Genomic DNA, 23,953 nt, shown 5'->3' on the forward strand with positions numbered 1-23,953 from the left:
TAATCCTATTGTGATAACTTGAACTGACACATTTTTAATCCTTCTGTTTGGCACTGTAATTTTTGTAATCATTGATGCATTATATGTAATAAATTGTACAATTTTTATATTGATTTAATTGATTTTTCATTTGTATTTTACTCATTTGTTCTTATTATTGTAATGTGGTTGCTAATTTTTTGGTACTTTGAGTTATGAGGGGTTATACAAATTAGGTTCTCTTCCCCTTAGGGAAACTTTAGGACTTCTCTCTTATATATATATACACACATATCACCAAGAAAATTCTCAGTGAAGAACTGCCTCCTCCAAATCAAAAGCCGCTTCATTACACAGGACGCCACGGAAGCCCGTCCTTTTGAAATATACCTTGATTTCTCCCAACATTAGCGAGGAAGTACGAAGCTGTGTGCGTTTTTTCTAATCTTTATTCAGCCATCAAATTGTGTGACCATTTTTAAAATCATATTGCACGTGGTGTACTTAAAACTACAAAAGCAGTGCATTCAAAGACAGACTCTTAGTTTCTATTCAAAATTTTCTCCATGACTGTTTGGTAGCGCGATTACAGATAGCCGCATAGTTCTGTAAGGAACCAATGTTGAATTGCGGACTTATTTTACAACAACACACTATGATAGGCAATGCTGCTTATAACATTAAAAACGAGTAATTTACAATTCTAATCAATTTATAAATTAACATTTGACACTGCCCAAGTGAGCATACAATTTATCACGAAAATCTTTATGTAACAAACCCATTCTTTCATCTTTGGCGTTCGCAGCAACATAATAATGATGGGCAATGTTACATATCACTTGATCAGATCCGATATAGCCCCAGTGGGCAAATAGTTATTTGCGCATTTCAGTTCAGCCCCAGTGAGCAGACAGTCATTAAAACAATCATTAAAACCACTCAAGTTGTTCCCCAAGTCTGTTAGTTGAGTTGTTCTACTTCACATTTTACACTGCATTCAATCACCCCAAGTGAGTATACAAATCTTCCTCCATATTTAAACCTTCAGGTTGTTTTGAGTTCAGTTCAACTATATAACATGATTCCAGTTTTCTGAGTTCTCTCTCACGATTTCCACCTCTCACATTTTTTTACGGCATCAATTACATAGTACGTTAAGCCTCTTACATCTTTTCTATGAAACCTCTTAAAATGCCCAGCCACAGGGTAGGCACGATCGCCATTCTTTATGGCCCTCAGATGCTGGAGGATTCACTTATGTACTTCTAAGATTGTGCTGCCTACGTACCTCAGGCCACAAGGGCACTGAAGCACTTAGACAGCAAAATCTGTTTTACAGGAATATTTCCCTCTTATTTTTCTCATGGCTCTGTGTAAGCCTGGTTGGTATTGTTCTTTATTGGTCCCATGTTGACATGCCTTGCACTTTGTGCACTTAAAAAACCCCTTTCGTTTATTTAGCCAGGTGATTTCCAACCGGGGTTTTTTCCGAACATTACTGACCAACATCTGCTTAAATGATTTTGTTCTTCTAAATGTGATCTGTGGACGTTTTGAAACGTTATTTTCCTAGAATCGGATAATTTCTCACAAGATGCCAGTGTTTGTTACAAATATTGTGCATCTTTTCATGTTGAGCACTATAAGTAAATAAACAATGGGATTCTATCCTAATTCTTTTTAGGTTTTAATGATTTTTGTTTTTGATGTGTGACTATAGCTTATACCCAGCAAATGTACAGGAAAAGCACTAAGTGTTTTTAAAATACCCCCCACACACTATGAATCCCATAGTGTCATGCTTCATCATAGGGGTCTTCCCGTCCCTCTACGGGGCGGGGGTGCTGCGACCTACGACTATGCGGGAGCACTTGATATTGTTTGGATAGACTATAAGTGTAGTTGGTGAGGGTGATAAGAGTGGTAGGGAGAAAAGTGCAAATAAACATAAAATGTTAAAAATTCCCTGGCTAGTAGAAAAATAAACTTTATTCCTATCTCTGGCTGGGAATGTTAACAAGCATTTGCAATGCAATAGGTCTCGCATTAGGAAAGTTAGAGGTATTGGTATTGCAAATGTTAAATATTTTATTTATGTGTCTGTATTGAAAGTGGGGAAATTATTAGCTTTGTTATTTCCAATGGCAATATTTTTAACTTTTGCAAAAGTGAGACTTATAGCATTGCAATGCAATATGTTTTGTATTTATATGATTTAGAAGTATTAATATTATAAATGTGAATTGTGTTTATTTTTATTAATAATTAATAATTAATTAAAAGTTAATGTAATGTATAGTGGCAATATTTTAAAGTTTTGTAAATAAGTAATGGGAAGATTATGTTTAGTGTATTTAACTGTGAGACAAATTGAAGATTATAAGTGGAATATTGCCTTTTTAAACATTTTTTTTAACTAAAGCTTAAAACATTGAGAGAACATCTTAGAACCATTTGTTGTTGATTGTTTTTAAAGAGTGATGCTGTGGCGTTCAGTGATGCTTTGGCCTTTTGTGTTGCTGAGTGATGCTGTGTCTTTTAGTAGTGTTGGGCGATGCTGTGGGCTTTAGTGGTGCAGAGTGATGCTGTGTCTTTCAGTGGTGCTGATGTATGATGTGGCCTTCAGTGTTGTGGAGTGTTGCTGTGCTATTAAGTGTTGCTATTTTGTTGAGTGATGCGGTGGCGTTGAGTGATGTGGTGGCGTTGAGTGATGTGGTGTTATTGAGTGGTGCTGTGTTATTGAGTGGTGCTGTGTTGTTGAGTGTTGCTGTGGCGTTGAGTGGAGCTATGGCGTTGAGTGGTGATGTTGTGTTTATTGGTGTTGTTGCGTGGTGCTGTGGCTTTGAGTGGTGCAGTGGCGTTGATTGTTCCTGTTGCGTTGTGTGGTGATGTTGCGTTAAGTGGTGCTGTGGTGTTGAGTGGTGCTGTGGCGTTCAGTGGTGCTGTGGCGTTCAGTGGTGCTGTTGTGTTGAGTGGTGTTGTTGTGTTGTTCTGGTTTGTGATATTGAGTGTTGCAGTGGCATTAAGTGGTGCTGTGGCATTGATTGGTGAAGTGTCATCGAGGGGTGTAGTTGGAGGTTGGAGTTTGAGTGTGGCGTTGGAGGGTGGCGTTGGAGAGTGGCGTTGGAGGGTTGGCGTTTGAGGGTGGCGTGTGAAGGTGGAGTTGGAGGGTGGAGTTGGAGGGTGGAGTTGGAGGGTGGAGTTGGAGGTTGGAGTCGGAGGTTGGAGTCGGAGGTTGGAGTCGGAGGTTGGAGTCGGAGGTTGGAGTCGGAGGGTGGAGTCGGAGGGTGGAGTCGGAGGGTGGAGTCGGAGGGTGGAGTCGGAGGGTGGAGTCGTAGGGTGGAGTCGTAGGGTGGAGTCGGAGGGTGGAGTCGGAGGGTGGAGTTGGAGGATGGAGTTGGAGGATGGAGTTGGAGGGTGGAGTTGGAGGGTGGAGTTGGAGGGTGGAGTTGGAGGGTGGAGTTGGAGGGTGGAGTTGGAGGGTGGAGTTGGAGGGTGGAGTTGGAGGGTGGATTTTGCGGGTGGAGTTTGAAGTTGGAGTTGGAGGGTGTAGGTGGAGGGTGGAGCTGTAGGGTGGAGTTGGATGGTGGAGTTGGATGGTGGAGTTGGATGGTGGAGTTGGATGGTGGAGTTGGAGGGTGGAGTTGGAGGGTGGAGTTGGAGAGTGGATTTTGCGGGTGGAGTTTGAAGTTGGAGTTGGAGGGTGTAGGTGGAGGGTGTAGGTGGAGGGTGGAGTTGGAGGGTGGAGTTGGCGGGTGGAGTTGGCGGGTGGAGTCGGTGGGTGGAGTCGGCGGGTGGAGTCGGTGGGTGGAGTCGGCGGGTGGAGTCGGCGGGTGGAGTCGGCGGGTGTAGTTGGAGGGTGGAGTTGGAGGGTGGAGTCGGAGGGTGGAGTCGGAGGGTGGAGTTGCAGAGTTGAGTTGGATGGTGAAGTTGGAGGGTGGAGTTGGAGGGTGGATTTTGCGGGTGGAGTTTGAAGTTGGAGTTGGAGGGTGTAGTTGGATAGTAGAGTTGGAGGCTGGAGTTGGAGGGTGGAGTTGGAGGTTGGAGTAGGAGGGTGGAGTTGGAGAGGGTGTAGTGGGTGTGTGGGTTTGTGAGGGTGTGGGTGAGAGAGGGTGTGGGTGAGTGAGGGTGGTTAGGGTGTGGGTGAGTGAGGGTGTGGGTGAGTGAGGGTTGTTAGGGTGTGAGGGTGAGTGTAGGTGTGTGAGGTGTTGTGAGGGTGTGTGAGGGTGAGTGATGGTGTGTGAATGTTTGAGGGTGAGGGGGTGTGAGGTTGAGGGGGTGATGGTGAGTGGGTGTGTGAAGGTGAGTGTGTGTGTGAAGGTGAGTGGGTGTGCGAGGGTGAGTGGGTGTGTGAGGGTGAGTGAGTTTAGAGTGTTTTTGTGAGGGTGAGTGGGTGTGTGAGGGAGAGTCTGTGGGTGAGTGGGCGAGTGTGTGTGAGTGGGTGTGTGAGGGTGAGTGTGGGTGTGAAGGTGAGTGAGGGTGTGTGAGTGTGTGTGAGGGTGAGGGTTAGAGGGTGTATGAGTGTGGGTGAGGATGCGGAGGTGTGTGGGTGAGTGAGGGTGAGGGTGATTGAGGGTGGTTAGGGTGTGAGGGTGAGTGTATGTGTGTGAGGTGGTGTGAGGTGATGGGAGTGTGTGAGGGTGAGTGATGGTGTGTGAAGGTGTGAGGGGGTGTTAGGGTGAAGGGGTGATGTTGAGTGATGGTGTGTGAGGGTGTGAAGGTGTTTGAGGGTGTGTGAGGGTGTGTGAGGGTGTGGGTGAGTGAGGGTGTGGGTGAATGAGGGTGGTTAGGGTGTGGGTGAGTGAGGGTGTGGGTGAGTGAGGGTTGTTAGGGTGTGAGGGTGAGTGTAGGTGTGTGAGGTGTCGTGAGGGTGTGTGAGGGTGAGTGATGGTGTGTGAAGGTGTGAGGGTGAGGGGGTGTGAGGTTGGGGGGTGATGGTGAGGGGTAGCAAGCAAGGACAGTGCTGTTGTGGTGCTGAGTGATGCTGTGGTGGTGCTGAGTGATGCTGTGGTGGTGCTGAGTGATGCTGTGGTGGTGCTGAGTGATGAGTGATGTGGTGGTGTATTAGAGTGATGTGGTGGTGTCCCAGAGTGAAGTGGTGGTGTCCCTGAGTGATGGGGTGGTGTCCCAGAGTGATGGGGTGGTGTCCCAGAGTGATGTGGTGGTGTCCCAGAGTGATGTGGTGGTGTCCCCGAGTGATGTGGTGGTGTCCCGGAGTGATGTGGTGGTGTCCCCGAGTGATGTGGTGGTGTCCCAGAGTGATGTGGTGGTGTCCCAGAGTGATGCAATGGTGTCCTATAGTGATGTGATGGTGTCCTATAGTGATGTGGTGGTGTCCTAGAGTGATATGGTGTTGTCCCTGAGTGATGTGGTGATGTTGTGTGGCGTGCAGTAGTGTGAGTAGTGCAGCAGTGTGAGGCAGGAGGTGAGGGGGTGTGAGGGTGTGTGAGGGTGAGTGTGTATGAGGGTGTGAGTGTGTGTGAGGGTGAGAAGGTGTGAGGGTGGGTGTGGGGGTGTGAGGGTGAAGATGTGTGAGGGTGAGAGGGTGTGAGAGGGTGTGTGAGGGTGAGGGTTGGTGAGGGGGTGTGAGGGTGAGGGGGTGTGAGAGGGTGTGTGAGGGTGAGGGGGTGTGGGAGTCTGAGGGGGTGTGGGCTGTGTGGGGTGTGAGAGGGTGAGGGGGTTTGAGGGGGTGTGTGAGGGTGTGTGAGGGGTGTGTGAGGGCGATGCTAATTTTACTCTGCAAAAATAAGGCATAATATTTTCTTTTTGGAGCTTATCACCCCAAAATAGACATGTCCCAGCCTTCACCCTTTAAATTCTGTCAAGCCATCCGTCCTAAATTTAATGGGGTGCAGACTTAATAGCACCTGAAAACACCAGGTAATATAACCACTGCAGCATTTATATTCGCAAACCCTGCGCAAACAGTTGTTTGTGCTGTAATTGCAATGTACTGGAGCACCATCAATAAGGCCCTGAGATGGAAAACAAAGACTGAGAGCTTTGCGGATGGGTCACCTTGTTTTTTTGTTACAGCATAGTTTTAACATGCCGCCTGGAAGTGGGTGGGGCTTGCGGCCGTAAGCGTACGTGACGTCTGTAACGTGGTTACGATAGGGCGCCATTTTGAACGGAAAGCCCTGCGGTGGCGGGTGAATTGGCGAAGTCCCGGGTCCGAGGAGGGCGCCCGGGTGAAGAGTAGAGGCGGCGGAGGGTGAATATGTTGGAGCGGGGTTTTCATGAGTGTAGGGAAACCCTGTGAGAGAAGTGCTGGTGTAGTGGAGAGGATTTACGGAGAGGAAGAGCAGGTGAGTAAAGCTTTTTTGGGGGGAGTAAAGTAGAGGTATTGTGCCGGTGCCTATTGTTAGTGTTGCCTTGTTTGTTAGAGTAGTTGTGTAAAGTGTAGGTAGCTTTTTAAGATTTGGATGAGGCAATGTGTGTGGTTGTTTATGATTTGTGTGTAAATTTTTTGTGCGCTGACTGCGATACAGTTTGTGAGAACATGCTTTGTGAGTGTGTCTGCGAGTGTGTCTGCGAGTGTGTGAGATAGTGTGTGTGTGTGTGTGAGAGAGTGTTTTTAGTTTTGTTATGAATCTCCAGTATTAATTAGCGCACTGTGATAAGTAGTTTTGCTACTTACAGTTTGTGATGCTGTCTGTGTGGCAGGAGTGTTACCTCCAGCTGGAGATGTTGTGGCTATGTTTTTCTTTGGCTTGTACACTGAAATTGAGTTTACATAAAAAATAGAGCGCCGTATTGGGGTAGACGGATAGATTATGTATTGATTTTTAACAAACAAATAATCTAGCCTTCCCGGAGATTACATTGAAATACATGTTTATTTTTACTGCTATTGCACCATGTTGTTGGATATAGTTGTGAACGGTACAGAACATTATGCGGCTGTGCTATAAAGTGGTTTTTTTAAAATTATGTCTGAGCGAGATGCTGTTACAGTGCTACCGGCGCAAGTACGTCTTTTGTGAGTAAGTTAAAAAGAAAAAATCAAAGTCCGGCTGGAGACAGTTTTTTAATTAAGTTGATGTGTGAATGATATGCAAACAGTATCAGATGGGTAGGTTTTTTAAATAAAAATTGAGCATACCGTCTGAAGTATTTAGAAATCGCATCAGAGTGAAGACGTTAAGTAAGGAGGATGTGTGTGTCTAGCTTCTGCTCTACTGGTGCCGTGTCTAAAACTTTAAATTAAAAGAGGATGTCTGTGTGTGTCTTGTGATCAACTGGCCGCTTGGCAATATTTACAGCTAACACTTGCAAATGCAAAGGCATCAATCAATCCGGAAGGCTCTGTCTGCCTTCTGTCCCACTGGCATCACTTGTGTATAGCCTGTGAAGCACTTGCGAATGTAGCATGCAAATCTAAGTGGCTTTAGCGACAATGCTATGCTTTCAATGTTATATGTAAGTGTAATGTTTTAGATGTGCATGTTTAAATCAAAGTTGGTTTGTCCTGGCACTTTTTTGCTTCTTGTTGCAGGATATACCTGTGAATGTTCTAAAACAAGCTCTCGGCACCTGCTTAGATTAAGGCCTCTGTGTTTTGTCCCAATACAGGCATTAGACATGTTATTTGATTTTTTTTGTATTTGTGCCTTTTTTTTGCATTCATGCCTTCGGAACATATATTTTGACGAAAAGTAAGTGGGCGAGAGATAGGGGGAACATTAAAAGGATGCGTGTGAGTAGCAAATCTAGGGAAATAAAGTGTACTGCAGAGCTGTTTTTTTTGTTTAGAGTAGCTGAGGGGTGTTGTGTGTGCCTGCTGTTACCATGGCGACGCAAGTCTGCTTTCTGTTAAGAGTTATCCAAACTGCGGGGAAGCGCCTGAGGACGTGTTTATAGTATTCAGATAACAAGTGAGGGTGGGGGAACATGGCATGAGGAAGTTAATAGAAGTGATGGTGGTGGGGTTTGGGGGAAGACAGAAGGGATGAGGAAGGTGAGAAAAACAAGTAAACAGGGGTAGGGAATAGATCAAGTCAGAGGGCGGCAAAGAGCGAGGCTAAGAAAAGACGCAATAAAATGTGCACACAAAAGAGGGGATTACACAGGAGTCACTGCAACAACAAAGAAATAAAAAATAAGTCAGAGACCCAAACAAACGGCAATGAAAGTGCATTCAAAAGTGGGGATAACACAGGAGTCACTGCAACAAACAATTAAATGAAAAAGTGCGAGGGCCAGAAAAGAGGCAATGAAATGAGCACACAAATGTGGGATTTACACGGGAGTCACGTAAAAAATGTTTTTTAAAATAAGTACGAAGCTCGGAAACACGGAAGTGAACGGGCACACAAAACAAAATTTGGGATTACAATAGTCACTGCAAAAAACAAAAAATATGTTAGGAAATTACGGGGCCCTGAAAAGCGGCAATGAAAGTGCACACAAAGTGGGGCTTACCCGGGAGTCACCTCAATAACAAAAAAAAAGTACCGACCCAGAAAAGCGGCATTGAAATATTCACACAAATGTGGGAGTAACTGCAACGAAAAATAAATGAATAAATGTACGAGGCACAGAAAAGCGGTATTGAAATGTGCACAGAAACGTGGGGACAATGAATGGACTATGCACAATAGTGTGGGACTTACATGAGAGTCACTGCAACGAAAACAAGTTTAAAAAATGTAACGTATTGCAGGAATAAATTGGGAAAAGCAAAACGCCCCCTATAATGCAGTTTTTTTTTTTTTTACAAATGTGAGTGTGCGCTTGTGAGGGCTTTGTGGCAAAAGAAAGTGAGTGAATTGTGCGATGCGTCGGCAGAGAGGAGGCAGGCGCTGTAGAGGGAGGGGGTGGGCTGCCTGCAACTCGACCTACCATATGGAGAGGGAGGGGGGTGGGCTGCCTACTAATGCGTGTGGCAACAGAGAGAGAATGGGGAACGTGCTGGAGAGGGAGGGGGTGGGCTGCCTGGTTAGTGCGTGTGGCAACAGATGGAGAGTGAGAGCAATTAGGGGGGAGGAGAAGTGAGGCCAGAGCGAGGCGGAAAGCTGGCTGGGGAGGGGGAGGGCTGTGAGTCATGGCAATCAAGCAAGCCTTTGAAGAGCAAGGCAGGGAGATAGAAGGGCGGTCACGAGCACGTGCACTTCGACAGAGTTGGCTGGGGAGGGGGAGGGCTGTGAGTCATGGCAATCAGCAAGCCTTGAAGAGTAAGGCAGGGGGATAGAAGCGCGGTCACGAGCACGTGCACTTCTACAAATCCGGGTCATAAAAGTCAGATTTGTGGATCGGCGGCAATAGGTCTCTCTGCGAGACCTAAAAAGGGGAAGAAGGAGAGTAAGTGTGAGTAGTTATACTCTCTACTCGGTCGACATGTTTCGTAAGTAGTCCCCTGCTACTTTACTCATCAGAACCTATTGTGATCCCTACTGCACTCAGAGATAATAGTTATATGTATTATATGCCTATCATTTCACAACTAGCTGACTGCAAAAATAGGCTGATCAACTGAAAAAAGAAAATTGCGAGGTGGAATGGCCCCCTCAAAAAGTTATACCAAATTGGTAACTGTGGAGAGAAGGGAAAGAAAGCAACAAAACTAAATGAACAACCTGTTGGTTGTCAAAATGACCCATCATTATAGCGTGGATATTATCACAAAAAGTACTTGTATCATGTAGATCTTGTTCATTTTGTGAAATGGTACATACTATATGATATATTTCTCATGATATATTTTTCTTGATATATTTTTCTAGCATATCAGGCCAAAATTATGCCATCAACCCACATTTCTCTCGTGGAGTATAAATTCAAGCGTTTTAAGAAATAGACATCACTAGATATCAAAGCACACTTTTGTATGAGGCCGACATTCATTCATGCATACATATGAGTAAAAAAGTTTTTTTTGCAAAGAGGAATACATACACTTGTTTTTTGTTTACCGTGCCACATGAGCTAGCGCCGGGGTGGGGGAGGGTTCTTTAGTATTGTAATCAGTGTACAATGATACTTCCTCATCCGTCCAGGACCTCGGTGCTGCTCCGTGGTCTGAAGCAACTGCCGTGAGCCCTGGGTATTTGTATGTTACCTGATTGGATGATTGTCTACCCAATCTCTCTGATCAGTTGCACCTGGTCATTCTGTATGTTGTCACATGATGCTTTTTAGGTCTCGCCTATCCCATTCCGCAAGGAATGGATAGGGGAGAATTATAGTGGGCAAAATAAGTTCTCAAACCATCGGGCGGATTTCAAACAGTTCACGTGAACACAAGCACGCGCTTTTCCCTTGCTCCCGAGCCGCTTGCCTCCGAGAGCTTCACTTCAAAGGGCTCCGCTCCCCCGCCCCCTGCTTCACACTTCACAGCCGCCAGGCCGTGTCTCCCATTTCTCCTCCCCGCCCCCTGCTTCACACTTTTTTCTTTCTGCCTCTTTTGTGTCTATCCCTTCAGCTCTCTGTTGTTTATCCTGCCTTTCAGTTTACCGGTCTTTTCATGTACCTGTCTGTCGTTTATTTGTTTGTTGTTTTTCTTTTTCCTCTCAAGTGTCTGTTTACCTGCCGGGTATCTCACTGTTTTCATGTTTATCTTTATAGGTGTTTGCTTGTTATTTTTTTGTGCATTTTAGGGCAAAGATTTGCTGACAGTTATTCAAGGGATGTGGAACCGATGCCGAGGCTCGAACACTGAGCCCCAGCTCCAAAGTCTGCAGAGCTGGCTACTAAGCCTTGTCCTCTCACTGTTCACACTGATCGCATTAGCAGCAGCTGGCTCTGTAGGCTTTTTGTTTCATTTTGGTAGTGCTTTCCACAAACATCAGTTATATTACACAATTACAGTTTCATGTGTTTTTGAAGACACAGGGAGATTAATCGGCAGCTCAGGACATTACTTAAATGTCTTTAATAGAGGTGCCTTTTAATCTCCCCGTGTCTACAAAAAATATGAAACTGTGTAATGTTATTGGTGCTTGTGGAAAGCACTACGAAAACGTAGGCTTTGGTGTCACTGACTAACGCTGCTTGTTTCCTTTGGGGGAGGGCTTGTTTGTTACGTCACCACGGAGCTTCAAAGTGAGCGCTCTCACCTTCCAGATTGGTGTTGAACCCTCCCCCACCCACCGAGCACGAATGCAACATTTCCCTTCACCCACCCTTTCCCTGTGCTCACTATATGCACCACTGGTACATAGGGCAATACACCACACTTCTCCCACTTCTAAGCACTACAGGCTACATTACCGAAAGTGCCACGTTGACGGTGCCAGTGCCTAAAAAGCTACTGTATTGAAGCATGCTAAACAGCACACGTTCTCTTTAGCCTCACCTTGCACTGCCGGATTGCTTCCCCGTGACGCCTTTGCCCTTTCAATGGAAGTTGCTTAGAAACGACACGCCCGGGGCTGCAGGGGTGTGGAATGTGATCCGAGAGCTCTCAAGATGCCGCCTGTAGCAGTCCATGGCCCAGGGCAGATTCTCCATTTCCGCCTTTCTTGTCCGAGACAGTGGCAGCACTACTGGTACGTAGGGCATTACACAGCACTTATCTCACTTCTAAGCACTACAGGCTACATTACTGATACAGACTTTAGTGATACAATTTTCACCTTTCTCAAATGTCCTCTGCCTTGCTAGGCTTCGAACTCGTGGCCTTCAATTCCCTATATTTGAGCAGAGCGGGTTATCGGCCTGTGCCATTTCCCCCCACACAGTCACTGTTAGAACATTATTTTGAAATTACTAGACTTCCATACCACCTAGTTAGTTTAAAAAAAAAACTTCCCAAAAGGCAGTGAGACAGCTCTCTGATCTCTCTGATTTAAAGTATGTTTGTTATTTTTTGTTTTATTTTATTTGGCACATGCTGTGCAGCTGAAATACAATTTGGAAATATACTCATCGTGTGGGAAATGGAAAAAAGGGTTTTTTGCAAAGAGGAATACATACACTTGTTTTTTGTCTACCGTGCCACATGTGCTAGTGCCGGGGTGGGGGAGGGTTTCTTAGTATTGTAATCAGTGTACAATGGTACTTCCTCATCCGTCTAGGACCTCCATGCTGCTCCGTGGTCTGAAGCAACTGCTGTGAGCCCTGGGTATTTGTATGTTACCTGATTGGATGATTGTCTACCCAATCTCTCTGATCAGTTGCACCTGGTCGTTCTGTATGTTGTCACATGATGCTTTTTAATATAGAAATGGAAAAAAGACTATTCAGAACCTACTCGAGATCATATCGAGTTGTTGTTGTTTTATTTTTAATGATTATTTGCAACCAAGCTTCTTGTTCGTTGATCGTGGTGTTCACCCCATAAAAAAAGAGTAATCTTAAGAGGCTGTGCTCGATAGCTAACTTTCTTCAATGTGCCTACTGAACAAAGACTAGAGAGGCATCAAAGATGGCCGTTTCACATGGCACATTCAAATAATATTTACGAAGACCACTTCCTGTTCTTTCTCTTTATGTGTTGTGGTGCTTGATTGTGGTAGTTAAATACTATGTTGAGTGATCTTAAGAGGCTGTGCTTGATAGCTAACTTACTACAATGTGCCTACTGAACAAAGACTAGAGAGGCAACCAGGATGGCCGCTTCACATGGCACATTCAAATTATATTTAAGAAGACCACTTCCTATTATTTCTCTTGATGAGTTGTGGTACTTAAATACTATATTGAGTAATCAAGACGTTCGCTGGAGGGTGACATACTCGGTGGTACTTTATAGTGCATTAAATGATTGAAAATAGCTTTTATTATCTGTCAATGGACTGATTTAAGACGTGCAGATTGTTTCTTAGTTATGGTCGGCGGTGTTCGGAAAAACTGGTTCCCTAGCAAAATGCAGTCGCTTTTATTTTATTTTGAGGGCAGTAGTGTTGGTAAATCCTCATTGAGAGGTTATTATAAACTGTTAAATATTGATAGGATTCAGTGTCATTCTAAGCAATGGTTCATAGTTGGCTCCAAGGAATATCATCATTGAGGCCTCTTTCATTGTTTTTTAGGCAATGCACCCATCGTTGCTCTTTTTCAAATAGATATTTCTCATTCTGTACCTGCTCGATCACAGTCCAGTATATATCATTAATGGTATGGTTCTTTTCCAGGAAATACAATGCCATCTTAGTTGTGCTTCTTCTGCAATTGATGTTGCTCTTATGCTTGCCTATTCTTGTCTTCACTGCCCTCTTAGTCATGCCAACGTATTCCATTAGGCACGGGCATCTGATCAAGTACACCACACTTGTGGTATTGCATGAGGTAAACAATCTCTTCTCCCATTTGGTTCCATTTTGGAATAGGATTTCCTCACTTTTGGATGTAAGATGGCAGACCTTACATTTGCCACAGGGATGGTGACCATGGATGTTGTTCATTGCTGCGGATTGGCTCAATGTTATCTGTCTCTTAGGTCTTGTATGGACAATCATGTCTCGAATGCTCTGGCCTTTTCTGTGTGGAAAAATAGGTTTTGGGAGGTTCAGTCCTCCGCTGTTGAGAATCCTCCAATGTTTATTAATGAGTTTAGTAACCTCATTTGATTTAGTATTGCATGTAGTGATGCAAAACGGGCATTTTTCCTCTTGTTTGCGGAAAGCAGGTTCCAAGAGACTGTCTTTACAGTTATTTCGAGCTCTTTTATATGCTTTATCGATAACCCTGTTTGGGTATTGTCGCATTTGAAGTTTCTTTTTGAGTTGGTTAGATTGTGTCTTGAAGTCTGCTACCTCAGTACAGTTTCTTCGCAGACGTAAAAGTTGTCCGTATGGGAAATTGTCCCTAAGGTGTCTGGGGTGAAAACTTTGGTACATGAGGAGACAATTCTTCGATGTCTCTTTAAAATGGGTGGTAGTTTTTAGTCTGCCGTCCTTTGGTGAAATATTCAGATCTAGAAAAACCAGATGGTCCTTAGAGATCGTGCTTGTGAATTTCAGGAAGTCATCTTGACAGTTAAGCCAAGTGATGAAATGTAGTGCTGATCTTTCATCACCATTCCAGATGATAAAAATGTCATCGATGTACCTCTTCCAGGTATGGATCTGGTTATGGAATGGGTTGTTATGATGTAGGATTCTTGTCATCTCTAGGTGGTGTACATAGAGACCAGCTATGCTGGGAGCAAACGTGCCCCCCATGCTGGTCCCATGCTTCTGGAGGTATAATGTGTTTTCATATTCAACATTTTTTTCTTTCGGGGAAAGGCTACAACACTCCATGATGACATTTCTGGGTGTCTGGTACTCCCAGGCGATGCTGAAGAGGACTTCTTCTATAATGTTCAAAGTTTCCTCATGTGGCAGGCTGGTGTACAGGCTCTCGACGTCGCAGCTTATCAAAAGTTGATTTTCAGGGTTAAATGGAAGGTCTTCTAGAAGGACCAAAATGTCTTTTGTGTCTCAAATAGGTTGAAGTTTGCACTATGGGTCTCAGGTATGCACCCGCAAATTTGGATACCGGTTCCAGTATGGATCCTATTCCAGATACAATTGGACGTCCTGGTGGGTTGTCCAGACTTTTATGGATTTTGGGGATCGTGTACATGTAGGGTGTGATCGGTGATTCTTGTATCAGGAATTCTCCTTCCTTTTTCGTGATCCATCCATGTGATATTGCTTCCTCAACCATCATCATTATCAGTATGCGTATTTGTTCTGTAGGATCTTGCCTCAAAATGCAATAGTTTCTCTGATCCTGAAGGAGTCGTCTGCATTCATGGTCATACTGGTCAGCTGATTGTATGACAATGGCACCTCCTTTGTCTGCAGGTTTTATGACCAGTTATTTGTTATTGCTCAACTCTCTTAGCGCCTTACGTTTTTTGTTGGAGCTATTTTGAAATGTTTGTTTGTTGTTTTTGTCCAGATCATCAAGATCTTTCATGACTGCCTTCTCAAACGCTAATAGTTTTACAGGTAGGGTGTGGTCTGGAGGGGTGAATTTGGACTTGGGTTTTAAGCCGGTGTCACTTTCATTGGTCTCTTTGTCTTCTTTATCCTGAAAGAAGATCTGTAGCTTTAATCTTCTTAGAAATTCTTGTACTTCTTTACATAGTAGAAACTTTTCTAAATTGTTAGTAGGGACATATCCCAAACCCTTTTCCAACATTGAGGTCTGAGCAGTGTTTAGGGTTTCGCTGGTAAGATTTACCACCAGGTCTACTTTCTGTTGGTCGACGCTTTGGTCATACTCCTGGTGGAGACTCCTGCTGGATCTACTTCTCTCGGTGTCCAATGGACGTTTGATCCTCTTCGATTCCGCCCTTTGCTCCTCCCTTGGCGAGAACCTAAAAAATGGTTCTGTTCGTAGTAGGGATACTCCTGTTGAGGATATACCCACTATAAGTAGTCACAAATCTACAATCAATCTTATTTTCTGCATCTTTCTTGCCCTGTGATGTTTCCATTTTATTAAACACGATATCTTCTCTTTTCATTACATTAGCTCTGTGAATTGCATTCTCCACCCACACATCAGGATAACCTCTCTCCTTAAATCTTTGTTTTAAGAAGTTGATTTCTTTTTTGGCCTCCTTTTTATTGCTACAAATCCACTTAGTGCGTATGCATTCTCCATTCGGGATACTGCGTTTCAAATTTACCGGATGAAAGCTTTTTGCATGCAATAAAGTGTTACTAGAGGTCGGTTTCCTATATAATTTAGTCTCGACCCTGCCATTCTTAATATAGACTGTGAGGTCATGGAAATTGACACTGGTCTTACTTATCTCACTTGTAAAGTTAAGATTCAGTTGGTTCACTTGTAAATAATCAATGAAGGCCTGAGCTTCATTTTCTGTGCCTTTCCAGACCAGGAAAAGATCATCTATATATCTACTCCAGTGTATGACATGATTGTCCCACTCCTCCTGATGCTGTGACTGGACCACCTGCTCCTCCCACCAGCCCAAATGCAAATTAGCATAGCTGGGGGCGAAGCAGGTGCCTATCGCTGTGCCACACACTTGATGAAATAATTCACCATTGAATAAAAAGTCATTGCTGGTCAAGTACTTTTCCACCATACTCCAAATCATTTGAGTGTGAGACCATAGATTATTCGGTCTTGTTCCCAAAAAGTGCCTAACTACCTGTAAACCATCTTTATGGCGAATACTAGTGTACAGTGTGGATACATCGATCGTTACGAGTAGATAGTCATTTCCCATGGCATGTCATAAATACTTTTTTAAAGTTCTCCGGTATCTTTAGTGTAAGAAGGTAGAGACTGAGCTAGTGGATTCAGAAAAGCATCCACATACTTGGATGTATTTTCCAATGCACTTCCAATGGTAGATATGATTGGACGTCCTGGGGGGTCTACTAGGCTTTTATGAACTTTTGGGATCAAGTAGAACACTGGTGTATTCATCATGTTTTAACAAACCCCTATCAAACCATCCCTTCAACTGGACATTGTAATTGTCATGACTTTGTACCATAACTTTATCTGCAACTCTTACATAGAAATTCTTATTATTCAGTTGTTTATATGCTTCTGCCAGATATTTATATTTTCCCCAAAGGACTATATTGCCTCCTTTCTCTGCGCTGTGCACAATAACATTCTCATTTTCAGACAGTTTCTTAACCAAAGTTTGATATTCAGTGCAATTGCTATCATTAGGTTTAAAATCTTTCAGTTGCATACTTAGTTTCTTCAATTCATTTGTTACAATGTCACAGAACACTTCTATCCCATCTCTAGCCATCAATGGAGTAAAACGTGAAGTTAGTCTGAAACCGGTTGCTGCTTCCTGCGAAATTGATAGATTTTTTTCTTGAGCAATTTCCTCTGCTCGTTCCAGGTTAGGTTCAGCAGCCAGGTCAATGTCCATGTCTCTTAATTCCAGTAATACATCAAAGTCCATCACTTGCATTCCCCCTTCCTCTGTAGGTTGTGTATTCATAACAACACTGTTTCCTTGTGTTGGATTGGACAAAAAATGTTTCTTCAACTTCAAAACCTGAAAAAATTTAAATAAATCGATCCTGGTTTGCACGTAATCCAGGTTGGACTGTGGGCAAAAAGTTAGACCCAATTTCAATATATCTTCTACTTGCTGGGTCAGTTTAACAGTACTCAAATTGATTATCGTTGCCTTGTTGGGTAGAGTCATTAGTTGTTGTTCTTCTTCTTTGGCTCTTGTTGCCCTCCTCCTACGGGATGCCCCCTTCCTCCTCTTTGACCTCTGCCCAGCCGCGGTGGGTCCATTGGGGCGTAGGGGCGTAGCCCCACTAAGCCCTGGACGCACCGTGGCACTGCAGCTAAAGCTAAGTAAACATAATTACTAGACTTGACTTCTTCACAAGCAGTGCGGGAGTGACACATCAATGGTTGTGCGGTCGGAGTGCGCAGGGGTTGGGGGGTCTGCTGGTCTGCTGCAGCTGCTTGAGTGACAGTCTGCAGCAGGCCAGCACTGTGCGCATGAGACTCCCGGGCTGAGACATGCCCGCGCATGCGCCGATGCCAGCAAGCATAGAGAAGGGGCCGGGGGTGCGGCTTCAGCTGGGCCGGGTTTTCACAGGGCGAGCACACAGTGTGCCCCCCTAGCCAATCCTGGTGCTGCATGCAGCGCCAGGATTGGCTGGTCCACCGCGCAACATCCATTATTGGATGCCGCGTGTGGGTGGGTGGGGGCAGAGTGGCGCGAGCACGACCCCTGGCAGGAGGAGAAGCTGGCAAGCAGACCCCGGCGAGAGCCCCCCAGGCCCGGTGTGTGACCCCCCCCCCACACAGCCACCCAGTGCCAGTTGTCCCTGGAGGGGCTGCGAGAGGAGCAGAAGTTGTGGAAAGCTTCCGCCGAAGATGGTAAGTGCCCAAAGGCAAAGTGTTACGGTGTGGATGGACGGTGGTTGTGGAGTTCTGAGAGACCTGCCCTGGTAGAGGTGTCTGTAGTGTAGCAGGGGTGTATAGGAAATGGCAAAGGACCACAATGTGTAGGAGTTATATGTCACCCACACTAGTATCCATTATACTTTAAAGTGCTGGCCTGGAGAACGAAGCACAAACTCAGGATTTAAAACGAAGTACCAAGGTTGGGAGTTGGCTTCACTTAGACTCATGCAGGACATGTCCTGTGGTTATAGTGGAAGCCTATATTACTGATGCCCACGCTGACGCTCTAAATGGTGTGCACTACTGCGACACCGTGCCTATACATTCAAAGCGATACTTGGGTTTGCATGTTGTGCCGGTGGATGTGAGGCTTCCTTGGCGCACATGAGGTTGTTGTTCCTATGGTGATCGCACAGAAGTATGCAGTGGATGAACTCTGCAATCATATCACGGCTCCTCGAATGCCACGACTGGAGGCCTGGCACGAAATGGGGGCAAAAGCCATGCTTGCATCTTCGTAATCTTGCACAAAGTGTTTCCAGAAATAATACCATCCCAGGATAACACCAGCGTTAGAATCCACGTACAAGGGGGGGAGGGGAGGGGATCATGTAGCCTTACATCCAGAAATGCTGACTTTGGAGCTCGGGTTCGAGCGCTCGGCTCAACATCCTGTGTTTTTGGGCAAACCACTTAATCTCACGGTGCCTACCAAAAAAACATGATTGTGTCCTTGTGTAACGGAACTGGTGCTCCTGTAAAGCACTCTGATACCATCGGGGTGAATTTGCGCTATAGAAATCGGCGAAAGCATTCACTTTCCTTGATATCATTAAGTCACTCAAGGATTTCATCACGGTCAAAGAGCTTTTAATGTCCCTTCGGTTAACCTGGGCACCTTATAAAATCGAAGCCCAAATCGGAGTCTGCAGTGAAGGGGGGATTAAGGAGATGATATTTAATGTCGTAAAATTGATCCATCAAAAAATGCTACAGGAAGGACTCGGGTAGGATCGGAAGCACAAAACACTACGAAGTTTACGTGCACGCATTTGCTATTACAACAACTGTCACGCGCATCTGCCAGGGTTGGCAGCGGTTTTTTGCAATCTTTGCAGTTTTAATAGCGCGTACTCTACCCGAAGGTATTGCAGCGCTTTATATGAGCACCAGTTAATTACACAAGGATACTCGTGCAGAGGGAGGAAATACATGTCTGACGTCACAGGCACTGGCTGTCATCCAGTCCGAGGGAGGATTTTGGTCATTTCGTGGGTCAGCATTAACATTGCAGCCTCTGACATTGGGAGATGTGTGTGATAGAGGCTACCACAACTGTCCGTGCTGCATTTTCTTTGTGCAGATTTATATAGCGCGAGCTTGACCCAAAGGAATTGAAGCGCTTCACATGAGCACCAGTTACATTACACAGGGACACACTCGTTTTTGGTAGGCGTGGGGATATTAAGCGATTTGCCAAGAATCACAGAACGTGACTCGAACCCGGTTCCTCAGCTTGGAAGCTTGCAGTGCTGCTGTCTACACACCATTCTTTGCGAATTTGAGAGGGATGCCGTGAGCGCTGCTTCTGGTGAGAGGGGCCTGTGAATATGAGAGAAGGTGAGGGAGCAGGCCACCCTGCTGCCGTCTTCGCTGCACTTGACTCACGATGCAAGGAGGGCTTCCACTGCTGCATCGTTTACTACTTTGTCTTGTAGTAGATGCACTAAAAAATGTCTAGTACAAACGTGAACTTAGCCAAGTCCTTCCCACAGAGCACGAGTAGCATCTATAGTACATTTTATTATCTTTCAAGTTCAAAATGTAATATAAAAACAAGAACATTTCTACTATCCCGGGGGGCTCGAGGGAAGCCCTCTTTGGTCTGTGCAGCGGCTGTGGTGCCAGGTACTACCTTGGGGTGGCAGGACATAGCAGAGATGCCAGCGCTTCCTTCAGCTTCTTGGCGCTTTAATCCAAAGAAATGACCAGCATTAGCCAAGCGCTGTAGAGTGCACTCAATGAGCCGAGGCTCTCACAGGTCCACTGACTGCTTCAAGGGATTTACATCAAATTACACGGGGCTCGAACCAGTTGGAAAACACAACTGGTGACAAAGTGTAGAATGAGACAGAGAGATGGGTGGATGTAAAATAAACCGGAGGGGAACATGCAAAGAGTGGGGGATAGAAGGAAAACAAGAAATAAAGGGCATGGCCACCACGGGAATAAACAAGGTTGAAAGTGACGTGTAAGGGGTGAGATGAGAAAAGGAGGAGCGGGTAACAGGCTCTAGAGAAAGATGAGAAAGTAGGGGACAGAATCGGAAGTGGATGACTGAATATTGTGAAATCGGGGAAGGGGTAACAGATAGGCATCTGGTGATTTTTGTAGAAAGAAATGTAGATTTCCTTCAAATGATTTGAATAAAAGACATTTTCAGGCAAATGTGCATTTTCAAACCGTTTCATTTGAATCCTTTGAAATGTACAATAAATAGTTCTTAAACTTTGGACAGATACATTGAAAGCAAGCCTTGCCTGACCAGTGACGTCATCGGCATAGCTCCAAGAGGCCCTGCTAGTCCAAATGCTCATTCAACTTTACTTTTTTAATTTAAAGATATTTATTATTTCAACGAAATAGAGCTACATACATTATTAATCATATAGATATCAAGGCCACATATGTATTTACATTTAGGTTGTTGTCTAAGTAAATCATATATGTACAAGGCCATATGGAATACAAAGAAATATGTTATTGAAGCAAGGTAATCTGGTGTGAAAACATTAATAAATAAATATAAAGAGGAAGGGAAAAAATAAAACTAATAGGTACAACTATACATTGCCTATGTTTGATACATATTGATACATTATGTATTGTTTACAGTACAAATATTTATGATGGTTGGTTTAATGTTCCCAAGGTACATATCCTGTTTCTCCCATGTGCGCCTCGTTCTGGCCTTCCAAGGGGATTTTTGTAGGGTGCATGACTTTCAGACAAAAGTATTTATGGCACCTGTGAATAAAGTTATTTTGGATGACAATTCAACCATGCCAGAACACAGTTCTGCGGTTGTGTACACTGTCCCCCAATGATTATGCTTCACAGTAATCTGAGCATCCGGCCTAGGGCTATACATGAAACTAGAGGTGGGTGTAACTCTGCGGAATGTCACAGAGCAGAGGTAGGGCTTAATTTCATGTTTAATCTGACTGCAGATAGAGTTTCATTTATCCTTAATATGAGATGGTGTTTTACTTTTACCTGGTATTGAGCAAATAGTGGTCACTCTCTACCAGTTGCGTTCCTTTGGCAGGTGTCTTATTTCTATATGTTCAACCTGTTGCACTTGTACAAGGTATATCACAGGGCTGTTGAAGGCCCTCCCCCTAACTCCCATCAAATTGTCCTTAAGAAGAAGGCTGGCAATGCATTGTTTCCCCCTTTCTCAGTGTTTCTTAACACAGGTTCAACTGCTGCTCTCTTTGTTCTGGTAAATAAAATCTTTCTTAGCCTGGTGGTTTTTAGGTCTCGCCTGTCGATGCGCATGCGCATCGAGCAAGCGAGACTATGGGGGCTTATCCACTCTTTATCCAACTTGCAAGGAATCGTGGCGATTCCTTGCAGTGCCCGTGACTTTTAAGCTCAATGCGCATGCGCATTGAGCTTAAAAGCGCGTGCACATGCCCCCAGCCGCCTGCCTTGCCTACTCTCCCGCCCCCTCACTTCTTGATTGCACGGCCGCTAGGCCGTGCCTCCCCTACTCTCCTCCTCCTACTCTCCTCCCCTCGCCGTCTGTTCCCGCACTCCTCCCACACCCACCCTCCGCCCCCTCCCCTGCCTGCCATGTCGCGTCGCATTTCTCCTCCCCCCTCCCCACAGCTCCCCTCCTCCTACTCTCCTCCCCTCGCCGTCTGTTCCCGCACTCCTCCCACACCCACCTTCCGCCCCCTCCCCTGCCTGCCATGTCGCGTCGCATTTCTCCTCCCCCCTCCCCACAGCAATGCCCTCCATTTTGACTCGCTGCCTCCTCCTTGTTACTAACTTGTTCTTTAATACCTTTGTTTCGCGATATTTGCGTCAAAGCCAAACATTTCTATTTTCACTGTGAGTAAAAGATGTTTCCCGCCCCTACTCGGTGACTAAAAATAATTACATCCGAGCGTGGGATCCTGGTGGATGCCGACCACTAAACCCCCAGGCTGTGTGGAATGCGGTTCTCTGTAGGGGTATATTGCATTTCACAAGGGACCGGATGAAAGTTGCCTTGATAATATCTTTTCAAAAAAATAGCAGGAAGCTGTTTTTGGACTCGTCACTGGCCCATCGCGTTCCAAATAACAGGGACAGTATATTACGTACAAGGTCTATGGATGCCCAAACCTTGGTTTCATCCTGGTGTTGGCAAAGTACGTTAGGCAGGATAGCAAAGCATTTATGCTACTTCGCTGCCTAAAAACCTTGGCGCAAAGTTTGTGTCTGGTCTTCTGCCTCATAATTGATGTGCGTTCAAACGTAGTCATTTCAGGGGCTCGGTTGAAGGCTCGCCACTAGGTCATGCTGAGATCTGCAGGTCACAAACCGAATCCCACCGAGGCCGACTCAGCCTTCCATCCTTCAGAGGTCAGTAAATTGTATAACATTGCAATGGGTAATAAAAACATCGGTTATTCGCACTGTTAAGAAACGTCAGAGGTATGCCATGGAGCGCTATCTAACCCCAAGTGATTAGTTTAATTATATCTGTTTTTAAAAGATGTATTATTATTTTTTACTTCTGCACAGTGCTAAAAGCAGTGCAAAAGTTAAAAAAATGTTATGACATGCGAAAGTCACGGAGCATAGAAATATTAATATTGGCGTGCAGTTCTAGATTTTTCTCTTGCTGTTTTAGATTTGTCCTATATGGAGAAAACCTTTCAGTATTAGGTAATTGGGTCTGTCCTAAACACAGTTTAACTTTATCACAAGTCTTATATTTTATTTTAAAAAACATAATAATGATACATAAATATATGTATACATGCAATTTTTCTGTCAACCTTCTTCCTCGTTTGTCTGTTCTCGAGGCATTCAGATTTTGCTTTCGCTTGCCACAGTCTGTAGCCTAGCTTCAGCTACTGGCTCTCTTCACCGCGATTGAGCCCACTTTGCTCTTGCACATATGCAAATACTTCTAAAAAGGAGTCCACTTCAGTCCCAGGTCCGGTAAACCCATACTGCCATAATTAATTAATTTATTTATTTTACTATTATTCACCCCTCTCCCCCAAAATTGTACCCGGACCTGCCTACCCCCCACGTGCTGTCTGTGCGCATTTAAACTTCACTGGACTGGTCCCTTCTACCTGCACCTCAAAGCTCTCGGGTCGTGGCATGTGTGTGGCCTGAACCTGCACACTTTCAAACGCCCCTGGAGGGCACTTGAATCCCCGCTGTGCTATCTCTGGTATTTGGGAGCTCCGCCCCCTGCATTACACTGATACCGCCAACCCTACCACACGTTAAAGCAACCCGATCATTCTCACCCCCCCCCCCCCCAACCATCCCTACTGATCCGGTGACTATTACATAAAGGTAATTGCGAGAACTGCATGCTGTGTTTGTCCTCTTGGCTCCATTGGTTGCCGCTGAACCACACCACCGGTGTATGAAATCGCATTGTTGCATCTTTTAGACTACTCAGCAGGCCCTCTCGATTATTCTGACCGAATTGCCCCCTAGAGTGCATCTTTTGCTTATGCCACCTCCCTTCCCCCTTAGTCTCTGCTATTGTCTACTGTTTTCTTCTGTAACATTGTGCTCCTGAGCCCAATTACCTTGGCTGCTTCGTAACTCCTAAACTGAGCATCCGGCCATCCGAGAAACTGCCCCTCATGAGCGGTATCCCTGCACCCCAGCCTTCATGTGCCCCGCGTATGCATTATTTTACTATTATTCACCCCTCTCCTCCAAAATTGTACCCGGACCTGCCTACGCCCCACGTGCTGTCCGTGCGCATTTAAACTTCACTGGACTGGTCCCTTCTACCTGCACCTCAAAGCTCTCGGGTCGTGGCATGTGTGTGGCCTGAACCTGCACACTTTCAAACGCCCCTGGAGGGCACTTGAATCCCCGCTGTGCTATCTCTGGTATTTGGGAGCTCCGCCCCCTG

This window comes from Lissotriton vulgaris, chromosome 1_1, assembly GCF_964263255.1.
Source record: "Lissotriton vulgaris chromosome 1_1, aLisVul1.2, whole genome shotgun sequence".
NCBI lineage: Eukaryota > Metazoa > Chordata > Amphibia > Caudata > Salamandridae > Lissotriton > Lissotriton vulgaris.